Here is a 22500-nt window from a genome sequence, read left to right as displayed (position 1 = left end):
CATCACTACCCTAGAGGGTCTGTGTGGTAAACCAACATTGTCTTACCCCAGTTTTCTTTTTTTCGTTTTGCTTTTCACATATTGATATAGTACCTTTATTCATAACAAACATATTCCTCATCTGTATTTCGCTTTTACACGATACTTTCCTGTTTACTGAATTTCACAGGTACACAGTCTCACTGCTCATTAGATATCTTACAAGTCACGAGAAGCTTTCGTATAACTCACCATCTAATTTCCATTAGTAAAAGTTGTTCAATTATAATCCATTAGATCTTCTTTGAATGGAATGCAGAAGGAGGACTTTTACATTGTCCGGAGACTTATCACGTATGTGGAAGCGACCGGCGCCCATAAACCTTTCTATTAATCTCAGAAGGGAGTTTTATCCTGGCCACCGAAAGAGAAGGTCTGTTCACCCTCTGACCATGGACGTCATAGTAGGCCTACGCCTATGATTGCCGACATCTCAACCATAGTAAATAAGTGGGATAAGGAACAAATGTTTTAGAATAATCTTACTGGAATATTTCTAAAATGAACCTATTTTATTTATAACGAAATTTAATAAATTACTTAATACATACATTCATACCTAGAGAGAGAGAGAGAGAGAGAGAGATAGAGAAAATAAATTTTGATTAGGGTTGAAGATATTGATTTATGTTAAGAATTTATGTTAGAAAAATAGAAGCTTCCTTTTCTTCATTGGACTTCCAGTACACTTTTTAGCATGATATTCAACTCTGGGTCGGAAGTTTTATATACTATATATATATATATATATATATATATATATATATATATATATATATATATATATATATATATATATATATATATATACGTTTCACTGCTGAAATACTTGGTAGATTAAGCCATTTTCTATCGATAATGAATCTATGTACACGAGGAGACATGTTGTATGACAATAGTGAAGAAATAAAAAGATCTGGGGAATACCTAACGTTGTTGATTATCATTAATGCAATTAGTCACAAAACAAACTCCAAGGGCAGTAAATTGTCGAATGACTGATATTTCATAAGCGATAACAATGACACAATAAAGTCTTATTTTTGAGGGCTTACAGCCGTGTTACTTTGCCTGTAGAATTTTTGTATATCACACAAAATTATTTCGAGAGTGTACCCTGCACATGCGAAGGTATAACATAACTAACTTTTGCACGGGGGCACCATAGATATAAGCTTGGAAGGATTCATCATGATTCACACTTATCGAAAATTCCATTTTTAAATAAGGCGATAACGAAACATAGTTTATTAACAGACACTGCTCGTCGTGAATCATTATCCAATACGTATCAAGTTTAATCTACTCGAGAGTTACAAAATGTCATTTAATCTCATATTTTTCTCATAATTTGAGCTTCCAACACACTTTTCTCGAGGTCCACCTTCACTGAATTTTCCTTTTACATTCGGGCGATTCCCTTCGGTTCACAGTCGAGGAAGACAGGTCATTAGGGCATTTAGGAAAGAAATAAGGTACACCATTTTCCCGTAAATGTAGCCGCTGCATTTGCACAGTAGCTTTTCCCCAGTCCTCCGTCAGGAACTGACATTTCTCGCAGACTCTCATCTGAATGGAAATGTCTTTCACAAAGTTGTAAGAATATTAACTCGTGAGAGGAGAAAGGTCTAGGAATTATACATGCACTTAGTGTTAGGATATAAACGTGAAGTATATAATTGAATTCGGAAATTTATGCATATAGGACTCTATTTTACACACATACACACACACACTTATGTATGTATATGTATATATATATATATATATATATAATATATATATATATATATATATATATATATATATATATATATATTTATATATATATATATATATATATATATATATATATATATATATCATGAATTGTTAGAAATCAGAAAGGATTGATATTTGTGTCCGACTGTGGGGAATAGCCATTCGGTCGTTAGCTTCACTCGAAGCTTTCTATTTTTCTTAACTAAGTTAAAAAGTAAATAACTTAATGCTACTTAGTATAATAACTATTAGCGTTATGATAAGTAAAATGAATAATAAAATTAAACTTATGAATTAAATTACTTAAACTAGTAATTGCCTAATAGGTCTTAAGTTCGCGCGTGCGTAATATGTACCTGTCAAAGGTAAGAAGTAAATTACCTCGGAGGTTACCACAGCCACGGCGAACAGTTACAGTAAGAGTTTCTCATTAGCAAGGCCGGCATCTACATTGTAATAGGAAATTAACCCAGAACAAAACTGAACGTTCTAACTCCAAGACAACGACAATTTTGGAACACGTCAACGTCACGTCAACATTTGTTATAAGTGCTTTAAATTATTTTATGTATCTTTGGCCATGTCTAAGGAAAAGGTAAATGTACGGCAATGTCACAAAGTTTTATTAGTGGTCTATTCTTTAATGTAAGTTGTTTTGGTTGTTAAATAATTGTTTTGTTTATTAAATATAAGTAAGATTGAAATTAAAATAAATTCCAATATAATTCCAAAATTGTCGTGTATTCCATAAATAATTTTTACGGAGGTAAATATGTTGTTCATCGTTCGGTGCAATGTTCACAAGTGATTTTTTAGAAACGGCTAAACTGGCTGGACAGTCGCTCGGTATTTCGAATGGTAATAACCAATATGGAACTCAAGTGCGACGTAATTAGTAACTTATATTATGTATTATAATCTATTTCATAATGTACTAGGTAACCCGTAAGCATCGATAACTTAGGTGGGGTGTTATCTTTTAAATATTTGCAGGCTATTGATACTAAATCTATCGAGTATAATAGTTAATCATGTCTGATAAAGAGGAAGAGTTTGTTAACCCTATGAATATTATATCATCCTTGAGGAGGATGCGGGGAATACACAAACGAAGGTAACTATTTACTTAAAGAAGCTAACGGAGCTTCATGGTGATAATAAATTGACTTCTTCCTTTTGTAAGACTCAAATAACTGAAATCGAAAAAGAGATCGAGCAGGTTAAACACTTTGATGAAAAAATTAATAATGTTTTGGAGACACATGAAATAATGATCAGTAATGAAACAATTTTATAATGATGGAGTTAGGATAGTCAGGCAGAATATAGCATTCAGGTTAGTATAGAGGCTTGACCAATATGAACAATTCATAAGTGAGTTAAGTGGGGCTTCTAGCAACTTATCTGCCGATAAAGTTTTAGAAATGATGTCTAGAAGGAATATGTCTGATGGGGAAACAAACCCCTCCTTTAGAATGTGGAAAACTTTAGTGGAGGAGGAGGAAAAGATAAATTTGCTTTCAATTCTTTCCTTAATCAATTTAATAATGTCATTGGGTCCAGAAAAAATCTGTCAGATTCTGCCAAACAAATATATTTACATGGGTACCTTAGGGGCTATGCCTTGAAGGTAGTAAGCATTTGACTATTTCTGACCACGTAACTACCACTTGGCAATTTGAAATGTTTTTAAAAGAAGAATTCCTTTGACATAGATTATATTGTTGACGAGACTTTTTAAGAACATTTTGAGTGCTGCACCAAGTGTTGAATATGATCAAGAATTCTCGTCGTGAAAGTTTACTCAACGAAATCAAATCCTATCTGCATGAATTGAAAGCACATAATATTGATTTATGAAGTGTGGGGTCCTCTGGGCATAAATTTGGTGAGCATATAGTATTTAATAAACTCCCCATACCAGTAAAGAGAGAGTGGTTCACAAATTATTAAATACTAATTATCCTAATATATCTGACATTCTTTCTAATTATAATGAAATTATCAAAACTTTATCTAAAACTGTTTCCAATAGAAAAAAGACCCTCACTAAAACCTCTAGTAAACCTAGTCCTAGCAGTTCATTTAAACCTAAAGAAAATAAGGTAGGTGTAAGTACGATTCAAAATTTTAAATTTGCAAATAAAGTAACTAAGTTAATTTGTAAATTGTGTGCAGCTGAAGGCCATACTTTGGGAAAATGTGTTAACTTTAATAATTATAATGATAGATTGGCCAGACTGAGGGAACTTTCACTATGCACTAGATGCGCTGGTTCAGGGCACGAAGACAATGAATGTTACGGGAAACAAAATAAGTTAAGGTTTGAATGTCTGTTGTGTAGAAAGAGGGAACACATAACTCCATTGTGCCCTTCTTTGAATAAAGCCGAACTAACTACTAAAACTAACGTAAGCTTATGTTTTGCTCAAAGAAGTTTTGATGCGTCTCACATTTACCCACTATGACTTTGTATTTAAGAAATGGCAAAAAGGCTAGAAAGTCAGATGTCTTTGACACTGGCAGTCAGCGGTCGTATATTTCCGAATCTGCAGCTAAAGATCTTTGTCAGGATGTAGAGGCGTGTATGCTTTGGAATGTGATGTAAGCACATATATAGGGCAAGAAACTAAGAGCTTCAAGCAAATGTCACTGAATTAAATATAAACAATAATTTAATATTCATACCTTTATTAGTTGACAAATCGCTCAATATAAACTTTGAAGTGCCTGGCATGAATCAAATAATAAATAAATTTAAAGAAAAATATATTGCTTTATTGGATGAGACTTTTTGTGACCACAGAAACCATGAAAGTATGAAGGTTGACATGTTGTTAGGAATAGATATCATTCAGTTTTTACCTTCGGTAACTTGGACTAAAATGTTGGGTGGAGCTTGTTTAGTCGTAAATAATAGAGTAGCTCCTGTAGGTAATGTGTTCAACTTTTTGGATGAGGCAGAGAGTAGAGCCATTATGGACTCCATGGTTAGTAAGAAAAACACTGAATGTTAAAACAAAAAGCGTGGTAAATTTAGTAATGGAGCCTTCCCTAAAATCTTTTTCAATCCACTTAGAGCATATATTAGAAGACAGTGAGGTAGACAATGGACTCGAACACCTTTTTAGTCTTGAATCCTTGGGAATAAAAAAGTGTGGAAAAAGAATTGGTCTCCTTTGATAAAGAACAAATTGACAGATTTAGAGAGGGGATCTCTTTTGATAATGGATTTTATCATGTAGAATTGCCCTGGTATACTGATAAAATTGACAGCGTCCCATCTAATCATTTTGTTTCACTTAAGGTATTAGACAGAACAGTAGAGTATCTTGGTAAAAAGGGTCTCATTGACAAATACCAGGAAGTTTTTGATAAACAACTCGAGGATGGTATAATCGAGGAAATTAAAGTAAGTCCTTTCTGACTATCAGAAGTATATATGGATTGCCCATAGACCAGTATAAAATAGAAGAGCAAGGTACACAAAAATCAGGCCAGTATTTAACTGTTCTTTAAAAAATTACAGGGAATTGCCTTCACTTAATGAAGCAGCTTATCCTGGAGGGATAGGGGGATTGTTTAATTGGGATCAATACTGAAATTGCTCTTTTACTTTAGAACTAATAAATATGTAATGTTGAGTGACGTCAAACAAGCTTTTTTGATGATTAAATTAAAAAATGAAGTGGACAAAAATATGATTTTGTTTCTTTTGGAAACGGGGAAATAAATTAGTATCTTATCGCTACAAAACAATAGTTTTTGGTTACACTTCTTCACCTTTTTACTATTTAAATTTTGTTATGAGGAAAACATCACGCAGAAAGTTATCCTGATGATAAGTGTAAAGAAATATTTAACTAATAACTTTTATGTGACAATCTTCTTGTAACTGGTAACAACATTGATGAAATGAAAAATTTGTATAAGCAAGCTAATGATAGGATGGAACAGGGGGCTTTATTTTAAGGTCTTGGAACTCCAATTGTGTAGAGTTGAGAGAAAAAATGTCGTCTGATAATAGACTTGTTGAACATTCTTGCGAAGAGGATAAAGTATTGGGTTATAGATTCAACGTAAATAATGATTCTTTTAGTCTTGCGCCTTGTAAAATAGACCCAGAAGCAGACACAAAAAGAAAAGTATTGTCACAAACTTCTAAATATTTGATCCTTTGAATATAGTCCTTCCTGTAACAATAAGAGGCAAAATTTTAATGAGAAAAATATGGAAATTAGATGTGGTTGGGATCAAAATTTACCTAAAGACCTTTGTGGGGAAATGAAAATTATTAGTAGAGATTTTGAAATGTTATCTGAACTTTAAATTTTCCTAGAGAGTCCCTTAATGAACTAGACTCGTATGGTCTTCACATTTTTTTGTGATAGCTCTGTGGAGGCCTATGGGTTTGTGGCCTATGCGGTTAAATCAAAATGAGAAAGTTCTTATTTGTTCTCCAAATCTAAATTGGCTCCACTGAATAAGAGAAATGAGCATAGTGGTCCCCACTTTGGAACTAATGGGAGTAATTCTAGCTTTTAAATGTTTACCTTCTTTACTAGAAGCCTACAATAATATAAATTTTCAATTCATTAATATTGTGTTGATGCTCAAGTGGTTTAAATTGGCTATTGACCAGAGAAACTAAAATAAAATCTAAATTTGTTAGAAATAGAGTACTTGAGGCAGATGTCTTAAAGTTGAAATATCTAAGCTATTTTAAACTACCTGTCTTATATCACTATGTAAATACAGAAGAAAATCCTGCTGATATGATCACCAGAGGTTTATCCTATACTAAATATTTAAGTAAATCAACTTATTGGCTAGAAGGTCCAGAATGGTTGAGTAATGATTTTGACAAGTGCCTCTTTACCCCTTTATTGAGCATATCGCCTTACTATAAGCATCAAATAAGTACAGTATGCACTATGCAAATAAATAAAGTAAACGCTGGTATTCTCAATATAAATAAAAAAATGTCAAACTTATGAACAATTGTTAAGAATTACCAGTTACTTGTTCAAAATTGTAGTAGATTAAAGGGTGGTGATCCTAAAAAGAAAGCCTTAGTATTGGGTCAAAATTGCACAGAAAGAATACTTTACAGTAGAATTAGATTTTTACAAAGCAGTGCCAATATTACTAATAATATACCTCCTCTAGTGTCCAATTTAATTTACTTTTTAGATTCAAAAGGGTATAATTAGGTCTAGGGGAAGAATATCTAAGTGTTTGTACTTTGACTTTGATGTTCCAATAACCCCAGTATTACTTCCTAAAGAGCATAGGTTTACCTCATTGTTAATAAAGCATTGTCATTTTGAAGGTACAGCCATTTAGGGGAATAGGCACTACATTAAACTACCTTAGGGAACAGGGATTTTGGATTCCCAAGGGTAGGTCAGCTGTAAAGACTGAGCTGAGTAGTTGTAATATAATGTAGGAAATATAATGCCTTATCTTACAGATACCCGAAGTTTACAGATATGCCTAAACACCACATGAATTTAGTCAAGCCTTTTCAGCATGTAGGTATTGATTTCACAGGACACACCTTTGGGTAGGGATGAGTTTGAGTGGTAAGACCACAAAAATGTTCATATTAGTTTTCACTTGCTCTTACGTGAGCGCCTGTGCACTTTGAATTGTTACCAGACATGTCCACTAAAAATTTTGTTCTCGCTTTCCAAAGATTTAGCAATAGTACACAAGCCACAATACCTGTACAGTGACAACGCTAAGTTCTTTTCTCAAGGGTGGAAGTATCCTTGAAAAGGTCTTTGGAGTCGCAGGAATTTCAATCTGAATTAAGGAAATGTAATATCAAACACATTAAAATTCCTTTATATTCAGCATGGGTTGGTTCTGCTTGGGAGAGATTGATTAGAGTGTTAAAGAATTGTCTTTATAAAGTAATAGGAAGATCTAAATTAACTTACTTTGAATTATTAACTACCCTTTACTAATATTCAATTAGCGATAAATTCCAGGCCTTTAACATATAGATCAAGCTCAGAAAATTTAGAGTTTAGTAACTCCAAATTCCTTTATCAAATTGCATGGTAATTCATCCCTCATTTTGAGAAAAGATGATGGTGATGTTTGGTTGGACGATTCTAGTCAACCTTCTTTAGAGAGAACTGTAGCAAATACAGGAAGAAATTATTGAAAATTTTAAGAAATTATGGTATGAAAATTATCTCTTAAGCCTGAGAGAACATAGCAGAAATTTGTACCAAAGTAAATGGGAAAATAGAATTAAAGTTTGGTGACATTGTCCTAATTAAAGCTATTAATAAGCCCAGACCATTTTGGATGATGGGTAAGGTATTAGAATTAATATTAGGATTTGACAATAATATTAGGTCAGTGAAACTAAAGCAAGCTAATGGGGCTATAGAATATCATTCTATTTGTAATCTTTATCCTATGGAACTGTCAGTGACACATGCTATAAGAGAAAGGCAAACCAGAGATAATTCAATGGAAATTGAGGTAGAAACAGGCAGTATAAATAAACCTGAATCTATTCACGTTGAACAAGGCGAAAGGTCTGTAAGACCCAAGAGAAAGGCTACCGAAAGATTTGAAAGAATGCTAAGGGAAAATTTAGATAATTTGTAAATACTGCTTTTCAGTATATTATTTACTGTAATTACTAATAATCAAGTTTTTATTTTGACTAAAATGCTACACACTCGAAACTTTTTCAGTATGAGGATATATTTTATTAAATGCTTTATTCTTTAACTTTAAACAAGGATTAAGGGCATTGCAAATAATTACTTTCTAGGTAATAAATAAATAAACTAAATATGTAAACAAAAAGTAAAATTAGGAGATAGCCTATAGTAAACTAAGCTAAGTTAAAATTGGTGTAAAAATTTAAATAAAATGCTACACTTAAAATAAAGTGAAGACTTAAGTTAAAATGCTACACTTTTAGTAACGTGAGGATGATACTAAGTAACCATGGCCATACTTTTATTTAGTCGTTGTTGGAAATAATTGTTTAACGCAGTAGCCAGATTTAAGGTGGCCTTAATAAATAATGTTTGGTTAATGAAGATATTCATTGCAATTCTATAATCGCAATCCTTTGTGGGGAGTGTGTTAGAAATCAGAAAGGATTGATATTTGTGTCCGACTGTGGGGAATAGCCATTCGGTCGTTAGCTTCACTCGAAGCTTTCTATTTTTCTTAATAAGTTAAAAGTAAATAACTTAATGCTACTTAGTATAATAACTATTAGCGTTTATGATAAGTAAAATGAATAATAAAATTAAACTTATGAATTAAATTACTTAAACTAGTAATTGCCTAATAGGTCTTAAGTTCGCGCGTGCGTAATATGTACCTGTCAAAGGTAAGAAGTAAATTACCTCGGAGGTTACCACAGCCACTGGCGAACAGTTACAGTAAGAGTTTCTCATTAGCAAGGCCGGCATCTACATTGTAATAGGAAATAACCCAGAACAAAAAACTGAACGTTCTAACTCCAAGACAACGACAATTTTGGAAACACGTCAACGTCAACGTCAACATTTGTGATAAGTGCTTTACATTATTATGTATCTTTGGCCATGTCTAAGGAAAAAGGTAATGTACGGCAATGTCACAAAGTTTTATTAGTGGATCTATTCTTTAATGTAAGTTGTTTTGGTTGTTAAATAATTGTTTTGTTTATTAAATATAAGTAAGATTGCAAATTAAAATAAATTCCAAATAGAATAACTTAATCAAGAAGTATATAAAACGTGATGCTATGTATAAATAAAGGGTGTTTTTTTTTTTGCCACGAAGGAAATGAAAAAAACGAGTTGGCCGAGTACTTTCGGTCCTATTCGGACCCATTTACTGAGGCATACTGATTTTACAAAGAACACCATAGTCAAAAAGAAGGCTTAATATACAAACTGACACTACCAAATTAGCCATAAGGGCGATTTTCACTCTACAGAGAGGAGGAGGAGTCATAGGCTAGCCGCACCTTGAAGGATACCTGCGGTAAACAGTGATTCTTCCAGGAAAACGTACACATTTGAAACAACACAGGGAGCTATACAATTTAATATCATCAAAATTTACACAAATTTTCCCAACAAAAATTATTATTAATGAAAAGACGAAAGAATATATAGGATATATATATATATATATATATATATATATATATATAATATATATATATATATATATATATATAGTATCGCAAGAGAGAAGGGAGAGAAAATAGCGAACCAGAGAGAGAGAGAGAGAGAGAGAGAGAGAGAGAGAGAGAGAGAGAGAGAGAGAGAGAATTAGTAACTATATACATGTGGGACTAATTTATTAGTTGTTCATTTATTTTGAGGTCCTTCATAAACATCTTACAAACATGGGTCCAAATGGTACATTCCCAGACTAAGATTTAGGTTGTTTTTATTAGTGATTTGTATAATTGCCGATTCCACTAAATTTCTTGAAACATAATCATTAGATCTAGCAATTACCGAGGTATCACCCAATTAATACAATGAGATTTTTCACTCAGATGGATAAACAGTGCATTTGAAGTCTGGGCTGTTCTAACTGAATTCATATGCTGCTTAACCCGAACGCATAAATTTTTACTAGACTGACCAACGTAAAACGGTTTGCAATCCTTACAAGGAATTTTGTAAATGAGGTTGTTATTTGTTACGGGACTATTCTAATTAGCATATCTTTAATGGTATTGTTATAAGAGAACAAAAACACTACATTAACATTAAATTATTTAAATATTGATTTTATGGTTTCAAATCCACGAAAATAAGGTAAGCTAAGTACATTTTTAGGGATTTCTTTTTCATTAATACAACATTATAAAACTTTTTATGAGCTTTTTGATAACATAAATCAATTTAATGAGGTGGGTAGCAGATATCGTTTACTTTCTTTTTTTATGTATTCTATTTCTTGGTCCAGGTATGTGGACTCGTGATACGCACAAAGCGCGTAGGAACATAGACGAAAAAATTGAAATTTTAATATTAAGATGGTGGCCAGAATAACAAAAATGTACATATGTTAAATTCTTTGTGGGTTTTCTATAAATACTGAATTTGCATTGGAAAGATTCTCTATGTATTAATACATCTAGGAAAGGGATGACATTGTTATTTTCAATTTCAACAGTGAATTTTATGGATGGCACTAAATTATTCAATTTAGACAGTAATCATTTACATCGATACCACCAGGTAAGACTACTAAGATACATCGACATACGGTACCAATTTTAAGGGGATAAGTGTGATATTCGGGAGGTGTTGTCTCTCAAAAATTCCATATATAAGTTTAATGAATGGAGAGGTGATAAAGGGTTACCCATGGCCATACCAAATATTTGTTGGTAATATTCTACCTTATTAAAAATAAATCTGCAATCACAAATACATAACTTAATTAAGGAAATTATGTGACTAACGGACATAGGCAATTCATGCAGTACAAGTTCATTACTTAAATATTCTAGCACAGAGTCAATAGGGACTTTTGTAAACAAAGAACATACATCAAAACTGACAAAATATCGCTATGGGTTTAGTACAATGTTATTTAATTTTTCCACAAGATCAAGAGAATTCCGGATGTGTGAATTAGATACAGTTCCTAGTAGCGAGATAACAGTTTAGTAAGATATTTAGATAGTTTATAAGCAATTGATCCTACAGTACTAATAATTGGGCGCATAGGTTTGTTTCCCTTATGAGTTTTGACTAGGCCATATAAATAGGTAATGAGGGACACTTTACAGTTAACTGACACAAAAAGTTCTTTTTTATTTCTTTAAGAATTTGTTTGATATTGATATTAAAGTTTTTTATTACTTGGTCCAACGGATTTTTTTGCGGGTTTTTGTAAGTTATTTCATCCTCTAGTAAAGTATGCATGCGTGATATTGTAGTCAGTTTTGTCAAGAACCACTAAACATATTGGATTTATCAGCCTTGGTAATGTGTAAGCTATTATCATTCTTCAATTCTTTTAAACTTTTTCTGTAGCGAGCGGGGAAGTTATCTTCATGGTAGGCATGCGTAGCACTATATGTCATGCCTTTGATAATGTCTAAATGATTTTGTGGTAGGTCACTGCATTATCACTTATTTGTTTGCTCGATAAATTCACCACACAATCACTTCTAGCATTATTGGTCCAATCACTGTCGTTGATAAGGTTGTTTAATTTTCTGTCCAGTTTTCTAATCAAAGTGTCTGTAGTTCTACGAAGATTTTCCATATATTTCTTGCCTTAATGCGTGTTTCCAATCAGCGGGAATCGACATAAGTTGAAGTTACGTCGGGTTTTTCCAGTCTTTAAATTTTTAAATTCTCCTTTTCCTCCATTTTCGCGGCAGCAATGTGACGTTTTAATATGAGTGACAAACCCTCAGCTTTATCAATAGCGACATCTTTATCTAAGTTTGAAAAATACTGTGACCTACCACAAAATCATTTAGACATTATCAAGGCATGACATATAGTGCTACGCATGCCTACCATGAAGATAACTTCCCCGCTCGCTACAGAATAACACTGTCATCCCCCCTTTCCTAGATGTATTAATACAATAGAGAATCTTTCGAATGGAAAATTCAGTTTATATAGAAAAACCCACAAATAATTGAACATATGTACATTTTCATCTTATATAAAAGAAAATTCAATTTTTTTCGTCTATGTTCCTATGCGCTTTCTTGCGTATCACGAGTCCACAATACCTGGACCAAGAAATAGAATACATAAAAAAGATAGGAAACGATCTCTGCTACCCACCTCATTTAATTGATTTATGTTATCAAAAAGCTCATAAAAAGTTTTATAATGTTGCTATTAATGAAAAAGAAATCCCTAAAAATGTACATAGCTTACCTTATTTTCGTGGATTTGAAACCATAAAATCAATATTTAAATAATTTAATGTTAATGTAGTGTTCTCTTATAACAATACCATTAAGATATGCTAATTAAGAATAGTCCCGTAACAAATAACAACATCATTTACAAAATTCCTTGTAAGGATTGCCCATCGTTTACGTTGGTCAGTCTAGTAAAAATTTATGTGTTCGGTTAAGCAGCATATGTATCAGTTAGAACAGCCCAGACTTCAAATGCACTGTTTATCCATCTGAGTGAAAAATCTCATTGTATTAATTGGGGCGATACCTCGGTAATTGCTAGATCTAATGATTATGTTTCAAGAAATTTAGTGGAATCGGCAATTATACAAACCACTAATAAAAACAACCTAAATCTTAGTCTGGGAATGTACCATTTGGACCCATATATTTGTAAGATGTTTATGAAGGACCTCAAAATAAATGAACAACTAATAAATTAGTCCCACATGTATATAGTTATTAATTCTCTCTCTCTCTCTCTCTCTCTCTCTGGTTCGATATTTTCTCTCCCTCTTTCTCTTGCTCGATATATATATATATATATATATATATATATATATATATATATATATATATATATATATATATATATATATTTATATTTTCTTTCGTCTTTTCATTAATAATAATTTTTGTTGGGAAAATTTGTGTGGAAATTGATGATATTAAATTGTATATGCTCCCGTGTTGTTTTCAAAATGTACTGTTTTTCTGGAAGAATCACTTGTTTACCGCCGGTATCCTGCAAGGTGTGGCTAGCCTATGACTCCTCCTCCTCTCTGTAGAGTGAAAATCGCCCTTATGCTATTTGGTAGTGTCAGCCCTTGTATATTAAGCCTTCTTTTGACTATGGTGTTCTTTGTAAAATCAGTATGCCTCAGTAAAGGGTCCGAATAGGACCGAAAGTACTCGGCCAACTCGTTTTTTCATTTTTTTCCTTCGTGGCAAAAAACCTTTATATATATATATATATATATATATATATATATATATATATATCTATATATATATATATATATATGTACATATATATATATAATATATATATATATATATATATATATATATATATTATATATATATATATATATGCAGAAGCCAGGTACTATGACGTACCTCTAAGTAAATGGGGATACAATCCACAATGAAGTAAAATCCTCTTGAGTTTTAAAAATATATTTCTTGTACAGGATTAAAGCTTTCGACCATCAACTGTGGTCTTGTTCACTAAAATGTGATATGTCACCTCAAGGAACTAACAAGTAAGAGCACAAACATTTGAAAAAACAACGGTTAGGTAACAAGCTAGTTCATATTATGAATGATCAGGCGGTTGAGCCCTCGTTCTTTCCAGAGTTCGTCTTGATCTTCGTGGGGGAATGTTTCTATTGTCAACTGCTTGTTCTCTGCTGGTTGGGTGGTTTGTTGGAGAAATGACCTGAGTGGTAGTAAACAGGAGGAGGAAGTAGCATCGTTTATTGGCACATATATTTCTTTAAAGTTTTTGAAAATTTTCCCGTTTCCTACATATATCTTCACAAATAGCTGTATTTTCTGTAATGCCAGTATTTCCTGCAAAGGTCTCGTTTAATGAAATTAACGCCCCTTCTACTACTCGTCTCAAAGTCCTGCCGTTACATGCAAAAACAACCTTTGTACCTTTAAAATTTATTGGATGGTTTTTCTCCCATGTATGTTGCGCAATTGCACTGTATGAACTTCCCCTCCTGCAAGCAGCAACGTGTTCTTCCCTTCTCTTATCAATGGAACGTCCGCTTTCTCCCACGTAACATTCATTGCAATCACTACAAGGTATTACATATACTCCTACATTCTCTCTATTACCCGGGTTATTTTTAATGAGTTTCTTCTTGATTGTACTGTTGTACTGAAAAACTATGTTGAAGCCGTTCTTTTTTCCTTTAAGCTGCCTAGACAATTTATTAAGTTCTCTATTATAAGGAAGAGCAAGAGATGCCTTAAAATCTGCCTTTTCAGTTATATCATGAGGGGCGTAAAACATCGATCTAGCTTTAGATAGAGACTGTAGTATAAAAAACTTTGGGTAACACAGTTTAGTAAAACTATCTACCAAGAAATTTATTTCGGCGTCAATGAACTGGGGATCACATATTCGGTATGTTCGAAAAAACAAACCACCCAACCAGCAGAGAACAAGCAGTTGACAATAGAAACATTCCCCCACGAAGATCAAGATGAATTCTGGAAAGAACGAGGGCTCAACCACCTGATCATTCATAATATGAACTAGCTTGTTACCTAACCGTTGTTTTTTCAAATGTTTGTGCTCTTACTTGTTAGTTCCTTGAGGTGACATATCACATTTTAGTGAACAAGACCACAGTTGATGGTCGAAAGCTTTAATCCTTTACAAGACATATATATTTTAAACTACAAGAGGATTTTACTTCATTGTGGATTGTATCCCCATTTACTTAGAGGTACGACATAGTACCTGCTTCTGCAATTTATGTTTCCACGTAGTACATCCACAAAAACATTAATGGCTAACATTATAGAAGACTTCATCCGGCAAGCTTTTCGGGCTTAAGTGAGCACTGAATTGGGGAAAGCAGAAAACTTTCATGCGCATTGTAAGCAAAAATATCATATATCAGATTAGGCGGGAAATAGGTCATAGCCTCCTTTTTTAATGTCTGAATAAACATTTTAAGTATTTTAAACATGGATGCAGACACTAAACTTATCATCAATAAATTATTTTGGTTTCACATTGCGGCCATTAGAATCTTTTGTTGAAACTTGTTAAAAATGTCCGATAGTTTTTTTTTAATGTATGTGCTTGCATGTCTTTTGTTTGGTGTTTAAAATTGGTTTATTCAGTTTGGAGAATTTTCGTTGATACTTGATTATGAGCGGGGTAACTTGCTTTTGTGCAAATTAGTGACATTTATTCTTGAAGTTGATGTAGTTTCTTATGAAATTTAATGTTGCTTGTTTGCAAACAAACAAAAATACAAGACAGAGTAACTACTACGTGGATATAATAGAAATGTTAAATGGCCTTAACAGTATATTTAGTTATGCTACTGAAAAACAAATAAGGATGTACTTCACAAAGAAAAATAAAACCTCAAAGGTATGATGATGAGGATGAACGAAGAGGAGGAAGAAAAATCTATAAATGTGGATGAAATTAATTATAAAGTAAAATTTTAGTGTTTTTTTCCTACTAATGCCCTGCAAACTCAAACGACGCCCAGTTCCCCCACCTCTCAACAATTAGTTGACCGAGAGAGAAGGGTATCTGAGTGTGCCTTTCACATACTCTTTTAACAGCTTCATTTCTGATATTATTCAATTACTGTAGTAAATGTCCGCGTTTTCTTAATTTTTCTCTTTTGGAATTTTACTTTTTCTTCTCTCTAATGCTCTTGCCTTTTCCAGAGAACTCCCCTTACGAATATACTCCTGATTAGAAGTTGTGTTCCAACATCGTTAAACTAGCAAGCTGTTTCAACTAGCGTATAATGTTTGTGACAGGGGTGTGGTTATCATATATTTTCATTAAAATAATTTCGCCTTCACTTTCGTTTTCTTTTTCTCATCAGTACACAACAGGTGGGGGTAATATTACACAATCACCGGGCTAAGAGGCACTCGAACCTTCTTTTCAGAGTTGGGACTGTGGGTGTCGAAACACTGATATTTCTGGTGGTGGCAGCGGTAACTGCCTTGGTGGTGTGAATGTGTGCCACTAACGGCATTATACCCAGAGCTAACGAGAATGCAGTGTTTCATTCCTTGATTCTTCCCTATTCCAGTGCTACTATTGTAATTTTGTTGCAGTAGTTTTTTTATTTTTACATACTTACTAAGTAATGGAAAGTTTTTATTAAAAAAATAACCACAAAATTATACTAAATCACCAAATGAAAGAACTATGTTTAGTTATTTTGTTCTTGCTTCTTGCAATATTGTGGAAAATATTCTCTCTCTCGCTTCTCTCTCTCTCTCTCATACCACCTACAAGTTGTCAGTTCGTAAATTACGATTTTTTTTTACTATAAGGCTACGTATCTGCTTTGAAACTTAAACATTAATACATGATACATGGTACATGATTGAAACAAATGATAAGAACCATCAACTGAAATGCCAACACATAAATGTAGGAAGGCGGTACCTTAAATCCTTTCTTGCTTTGTTTTTTGCTATTTCTGCCTTTATCATCACAATATTTCATAAACAATTTACTCAAGTACTATCTAATACCGCGTTCTATATTTGTCTATATCTTGACTTCTCAATAATAGAAAGATATTCTTATATTCTTCGTATAATTTCAAAATCCCACAATAATAATACAGTTTAAGAATGATATTATTCATACTGTTTTATTCTTCACAGTGATACGTATTTGTTTTTAATTGTCACTCAAAAGAAACATAATTCTATTAATATAAATTTTATATATCCTACACCAGAACCTACGAACGAACGCATTTCCTTCATGATGGGAGGCGGAATGTATGGATCCAATACGACCTCACAAATAATGAAAATAATATCACAAAAATTTATTAAAGCTGATTGGGCGATAAGAGCTTTATAAAACGTCCACTACTTTCATCACATGATGAATTATGTAAATATGATTAATTCCTTATGAAGAATGGAAGGGTTGAAATGCACGAGGTAATATTTTTTACAAAACTTGAATAGGTATCATGTGGCGGCCAGCACTCACATCACTAATGATTGTGCAATGGAAGTGAGTACAGGAAAAACAGATTTTTTAATCTGATGATATCCGTGACACTAATTTTCTATAATATACTTGATACTCTATATTATAACGTTCCGAAATATCGAATTACACAAATATTGTTCGAGATTCAATTCATCCTGCCCTTCCCAGATGATGAAACGCCTGAAGATTAAAGTCCCTCATTTATTGGAGCCTTATCCTCGATATCAAGTGACTACCTTCAGCCAAAACTGGCCGAGCCCCTCGATGATCGTTACAGAGGGTTTAGAGAAACCAGAAAAAATGAAAAACGTACAATCTATAGTAGAGATACAGTGAGACATCAACAAGGCCATTAAGAGGGTCATTACCAAAAGAAGACCTCCGTACTTCCATCACCGTTTTCTCCTATCATAAGCTATACCCCAATGCCAACTTATTGGTTGACTAAAAGACGTTATAAGCTCCTTAAACAATATGTCTCAAATAGATCATGCCCAGTCATAAGTCGAATTTCTACATGTCCTTCCACAAATACAGTGAATGCGTGGGCGTCGAGACTCAGTTCAAAAATACTCCCGCGGGACGATTGGTCACCTAATGGATAAGGCATAAAGAGATGCTACCATTTCATAAACAGATGCATCTGAAGAAGCCAAAAACTCAATCTTGGAGGCCTGCGCATAAGAAGGCTCCTTTCATCACTCACCAAGACCACCTCTACAGCCAGTTTGAAGGACTCACAGTTGGGATTTTCCTTAGAAGACTGGTTTATGTATCCTCCCCCCACCACCCGACCCCAACCCTTCTTGTGTCTTATTTGATTACGAGAAGGTACTGGAAAGCGTCCACAACCTAAACCATAGTAGAATTTTCGTCACTATGGCATTACCGTTAAATATGTAAAGCTAGCTGAAATTCCCTGGGAACAAATAGATACAAAGTTAATGTTGATGATTTTGCTTAGTGAATCGGCGAGCTACAAATGAATGTTGCTTCATCTTTACTGTTTACCCATTTCATAGGTATTACAAGGAAAAAAGTTTTTAGGTGGATGAGAAGGTTTAGGTTGAATTACTGCTTGAAACCTGACAGACTTAGAACACGTTAATGATGCAGATTCTATCAGGAAAACGCCACAAGATTTACAAACCTTGTTTATGAAACTGCGTCAAAATAGTCAAGAGAAATAGAACTCACATATGCATGAAAAATGAAATAGCATTATATGGCAAAAATGATTAATGATGTTAAATCCTTCAAATATTTAGTAACATTGATATTTATTATAGATTTTCTTTGCGATGAGTATTGCATACAAATGTATAATGTAAACGACTAATATTATCTGTATTGCTTTATGAAGATGGATCGTGCTATGAGAATAGTGGGATACCTAAAAGAGTTTATCTGTTTGAGAACAAAGCTTTAAGGATATTACTATAAATGATACCTTGAATGAAATTACGGGAGTTCCTCAATATGGAATGAGATAATAAAGAAAAGGCGTTGGCTTGGACATTACCTTTGCACTACCCCTAGGGGTCCTGTGGGCACCAGAAGAGTTGGAAGATTTAGATCTATTTGGATGGGAACTACGAGAAGGGAGATTGGGATGAGTGGAGATTTTTGGAGTACAAAGAGCAAGCGTTAGAGGCAATAATGGGGGTATGGAAGCTAACATCAACACTGAATATGGCTAGGGAGGTAGAATTTCTTCAGACAGTTCTTGGGAAGAGAAAAGATCAGTATGCTTAGTTTGTGTATGGTAATGCAGCAATAGCACAAGTCTCATCTTCCTAAAGTATACAGCATGCCCTCATTACACCTCCTGGGGAGCTACACTAAAACTGGCCAACCCAAGTATCCCACAAGTGGCACCAACTATTTGGAGGGGAGGAGAAGGCACCTACATTAGCAAAGACTTTCAAGTGCTACAGACTACTGATCATAATTCCAAATGGGCAGTGACACCGATAAGGCAAAACCTCTCATTGAAAATGAATTGTGTAACTGTATTTCACAAATGACTAGTTCATGCCAGCACATGGCTGGCTTCATGTAAATAAACATTATTTTGTTTTCTGGGACATTGTGTGGACAAAACAAATAAATTCATTAGCTACCACGGAGACTTAGTATACCCCTTACTAGCAGATGAGAAGGAAAATCATCAAGGAAATTAAAAACCTACATAGATGAAATGGCTATAATTTCAAACACTGCCACTTTGTAAGAAGATCCCATACTAATAATAATAATAATAATAATAATAATAATAATAATAATAATAATAATAATAATAATAATAATAATAATGTTGCTAAGACTGGCTAGTAACACGCCTATGCTGGATATTATCAAGGTAAAAGGCAATATTATTGGTTTGGCTTATGTTTCAGAGCAAGTGATATATGCTGTACATCTTCCTTAAATTCATTAGTCAAATTAAATCGATTGAATGCCAACGTTTCTTCTGGTTACAGCCAGGTATTCTCAAGGTAGTGGTTATGAGTAGACTGATAGCAGAGTCACGTTCTACTCTACACATTTGAATCAACAACAATAATAATAATGGTTGTTTTTTTCTCTAACTTAAAAGTAATTTGCAAAATGTAAAAGTAATTGGGAAAGATTTCCTAACAGTGATATCAAAACCTTGTGCAAATAAAAAAAAGTACATATGTGGGTAATAACAGCGCAGCGATACATTTGACAGGTCAGTGAGGGGGGAAAGGGGGAGCAGGACTGAGTATCATACTTTAAGTTAATTATCTTGGCCTTACAAAACCCCTTGTAGGCCCGTAAACTAAATACAAATGCCTTTGAAAGGGTACTTCTTAACAGTAATTCACTATTTATATTCACAACATGGAAGAAATTACCAAGGAAACTGGACACTTTCACTAAATTATTTGGAACTTACACAACAGCGATGACTGAGTGAATTGAACAAAGCATTACAATTACGAATATTGGCCACTTGCAAGTGGTCCTTCAAGCCAATTAAGCAATAATTATATCATCCGTAATAGTTGAATTCTTCAGGTAATAAAGAACACAGAAGCACAGCCAGGCTAGTAATGGCTTCGATAACAGTCCTGAAGTGAGACAATTCCTGGTAAGACTAACACTGAGATTACACTCTCTATAATGGAATAAATGCAAGAGTTTTGGGGGAAATCTTAGCTGTACTGCAATCAAGGGGTGAGAATTAACATTATGCACTGTCATGGTGTTTGCCCCTTGGGATGATAGATTCACTGTTTGAGTTGAAGAGACGAAAATATACTGAGATGATGACATGTGTGAGAGAAAGAATAAATGCATCAACAATAAAGATACTGGCTAACCAATTTCCCTCCTGGGGCATGTACCTTCATTGCTTCCTGGTTTTGCTTGCACACTAACCTTATGCCAATATGACCAATGCTACTCTTGGGTGGTGTCCCAGCCATAGGGGTCACAAAGGGGCCAGCTTAAGTGAGAAAGTTGAGTTCACCACCAGCCAGCTGCTTCACGTCCTACAGAGGGATCAGTGCGACTGGTTGACAAAGTGTGAACTGCACTGGTAATCTGAGAGGACTGAACTGAACTGAACTGATAAGGGTGGTGATCCCAGTGTTTTAAGGTCTTTGTTTTTTGCTGGAAGCATCCCTTTGGGCAGCAACGGGTGTTCGTATCTAATGGATTAAAAAAAGAGGTGCGCCAGGGGAAGGGTCGAAAACCCAATTGGTGCTAGATTGAATCTTAAGATTAAAACAGGAAAACAGCTACTACCTCCACCTGTGTTACTTGGGAATGCATTAAACCTAGCCCTTTCAAGGTGAGATTGTAAATGGTTGAACTCGCCCTCTGACTCTTCAGTCTGCGGTTATCCCTCTCTCCCCTTCTGTCGGGTATTTCTCCATAAGGACTTAAGAGTTACTAGAGATCTAGCAGCAATGATAATATAATAATAATAATTGTTTTTATGATGAAATATAATCTGCCAATCCAAGAACTGCAGTACTTTCGGCCATTCAGTGCTCAACACAGTGAAATGATGGGTTGCAGTGGTTGGACAGAAAGATAGAAATCTATAGAAAATAAAGGAGATAAAGTATCTACAGGGTTCAAATGGTGGAAATATGAAAAAAACGACATTTACACTAAAAAGTAATAGCAAGCAAGGTTGGACAGTAGGATGGAAGGAAGGAAGTGGAAATGGAGTTAGGGTACAGGTCTAAAATGTGGAAGCTGCTTGGGGCCAAAGGGACTATGCCAACACCTTTAGCAATGCAGAGGATACAACATAAAGTGCCATGATAGCACTACCTTCTAACGAGGCAATAAGGCAATCAGCAGAGCTAGAGACACAGCAATACTATTATACTTCAAGTAGTTTTCACCAGACAAATCTGAAAGGCATCAATCGCAAGAACAAGCATTCATGTTCAATTAACCCTGGATGTTTTCTTCTTCCATAAATCCAGTCCCCCCATGACCCTGATCTTCATGTTCCCGAACCAAATGTCACCGTGACTGATACAGCTGAGTGTGGTGCATACATGGAAGAAGAGGACGACCAACCGGTGCCTTTGACCCAAGCCAAACTCAATGACCTGACATGAGACATGAACCCAGCTACTGGGTTCTCGTCTTCGAGAGAAGCGTCTACTGGCACCGGGAACAATATTCTACTGGTATCAGGACCGTGAGAGAGAATTTAGAAAACTCTTCACGTTTGATGAAACATCTTCACTAGTCTACTATAAAAATATTGCTGACCTGATTGAATTACTTCATCTGAAGTATGATGCTATGGAATGGAGACTTTTCATTGACTCATCTAACAGACGACTCAAGGCAGTTCTTCTGAATAATGGAAGTAAGTTTTCATCGATCCCTGTTGGACACTAAGTTGAAATGAAGGAATCCCACAAAAGCATGGAACGTCTGTTGTCTGCTCTGAACTACCAGGAACATAAATGGTTGATCTTTGGAGATCTAAAACTTGTTGGATTTATCCAACAAAGTATCCATGCTTTCTGTGCTT

Source organism: Macrobrachium nipponense, chromosome 2, assembly GCF_015104395.2.
Source record: "Macrobrachium nipponense isolate FS-2020 chromosome 2, ASM1510439v2, whole genome shotgun sequence".
NCBI classification, from domain to species: Eukaryota; Metazoa; Arthropoda; class Malacostraca; order Decapoda; family Palaemonidae; genus Macrobrachium; species Macrobrachium nipponense.
This window is presented reverse-complemented; position numbering follows the sequence as displayed.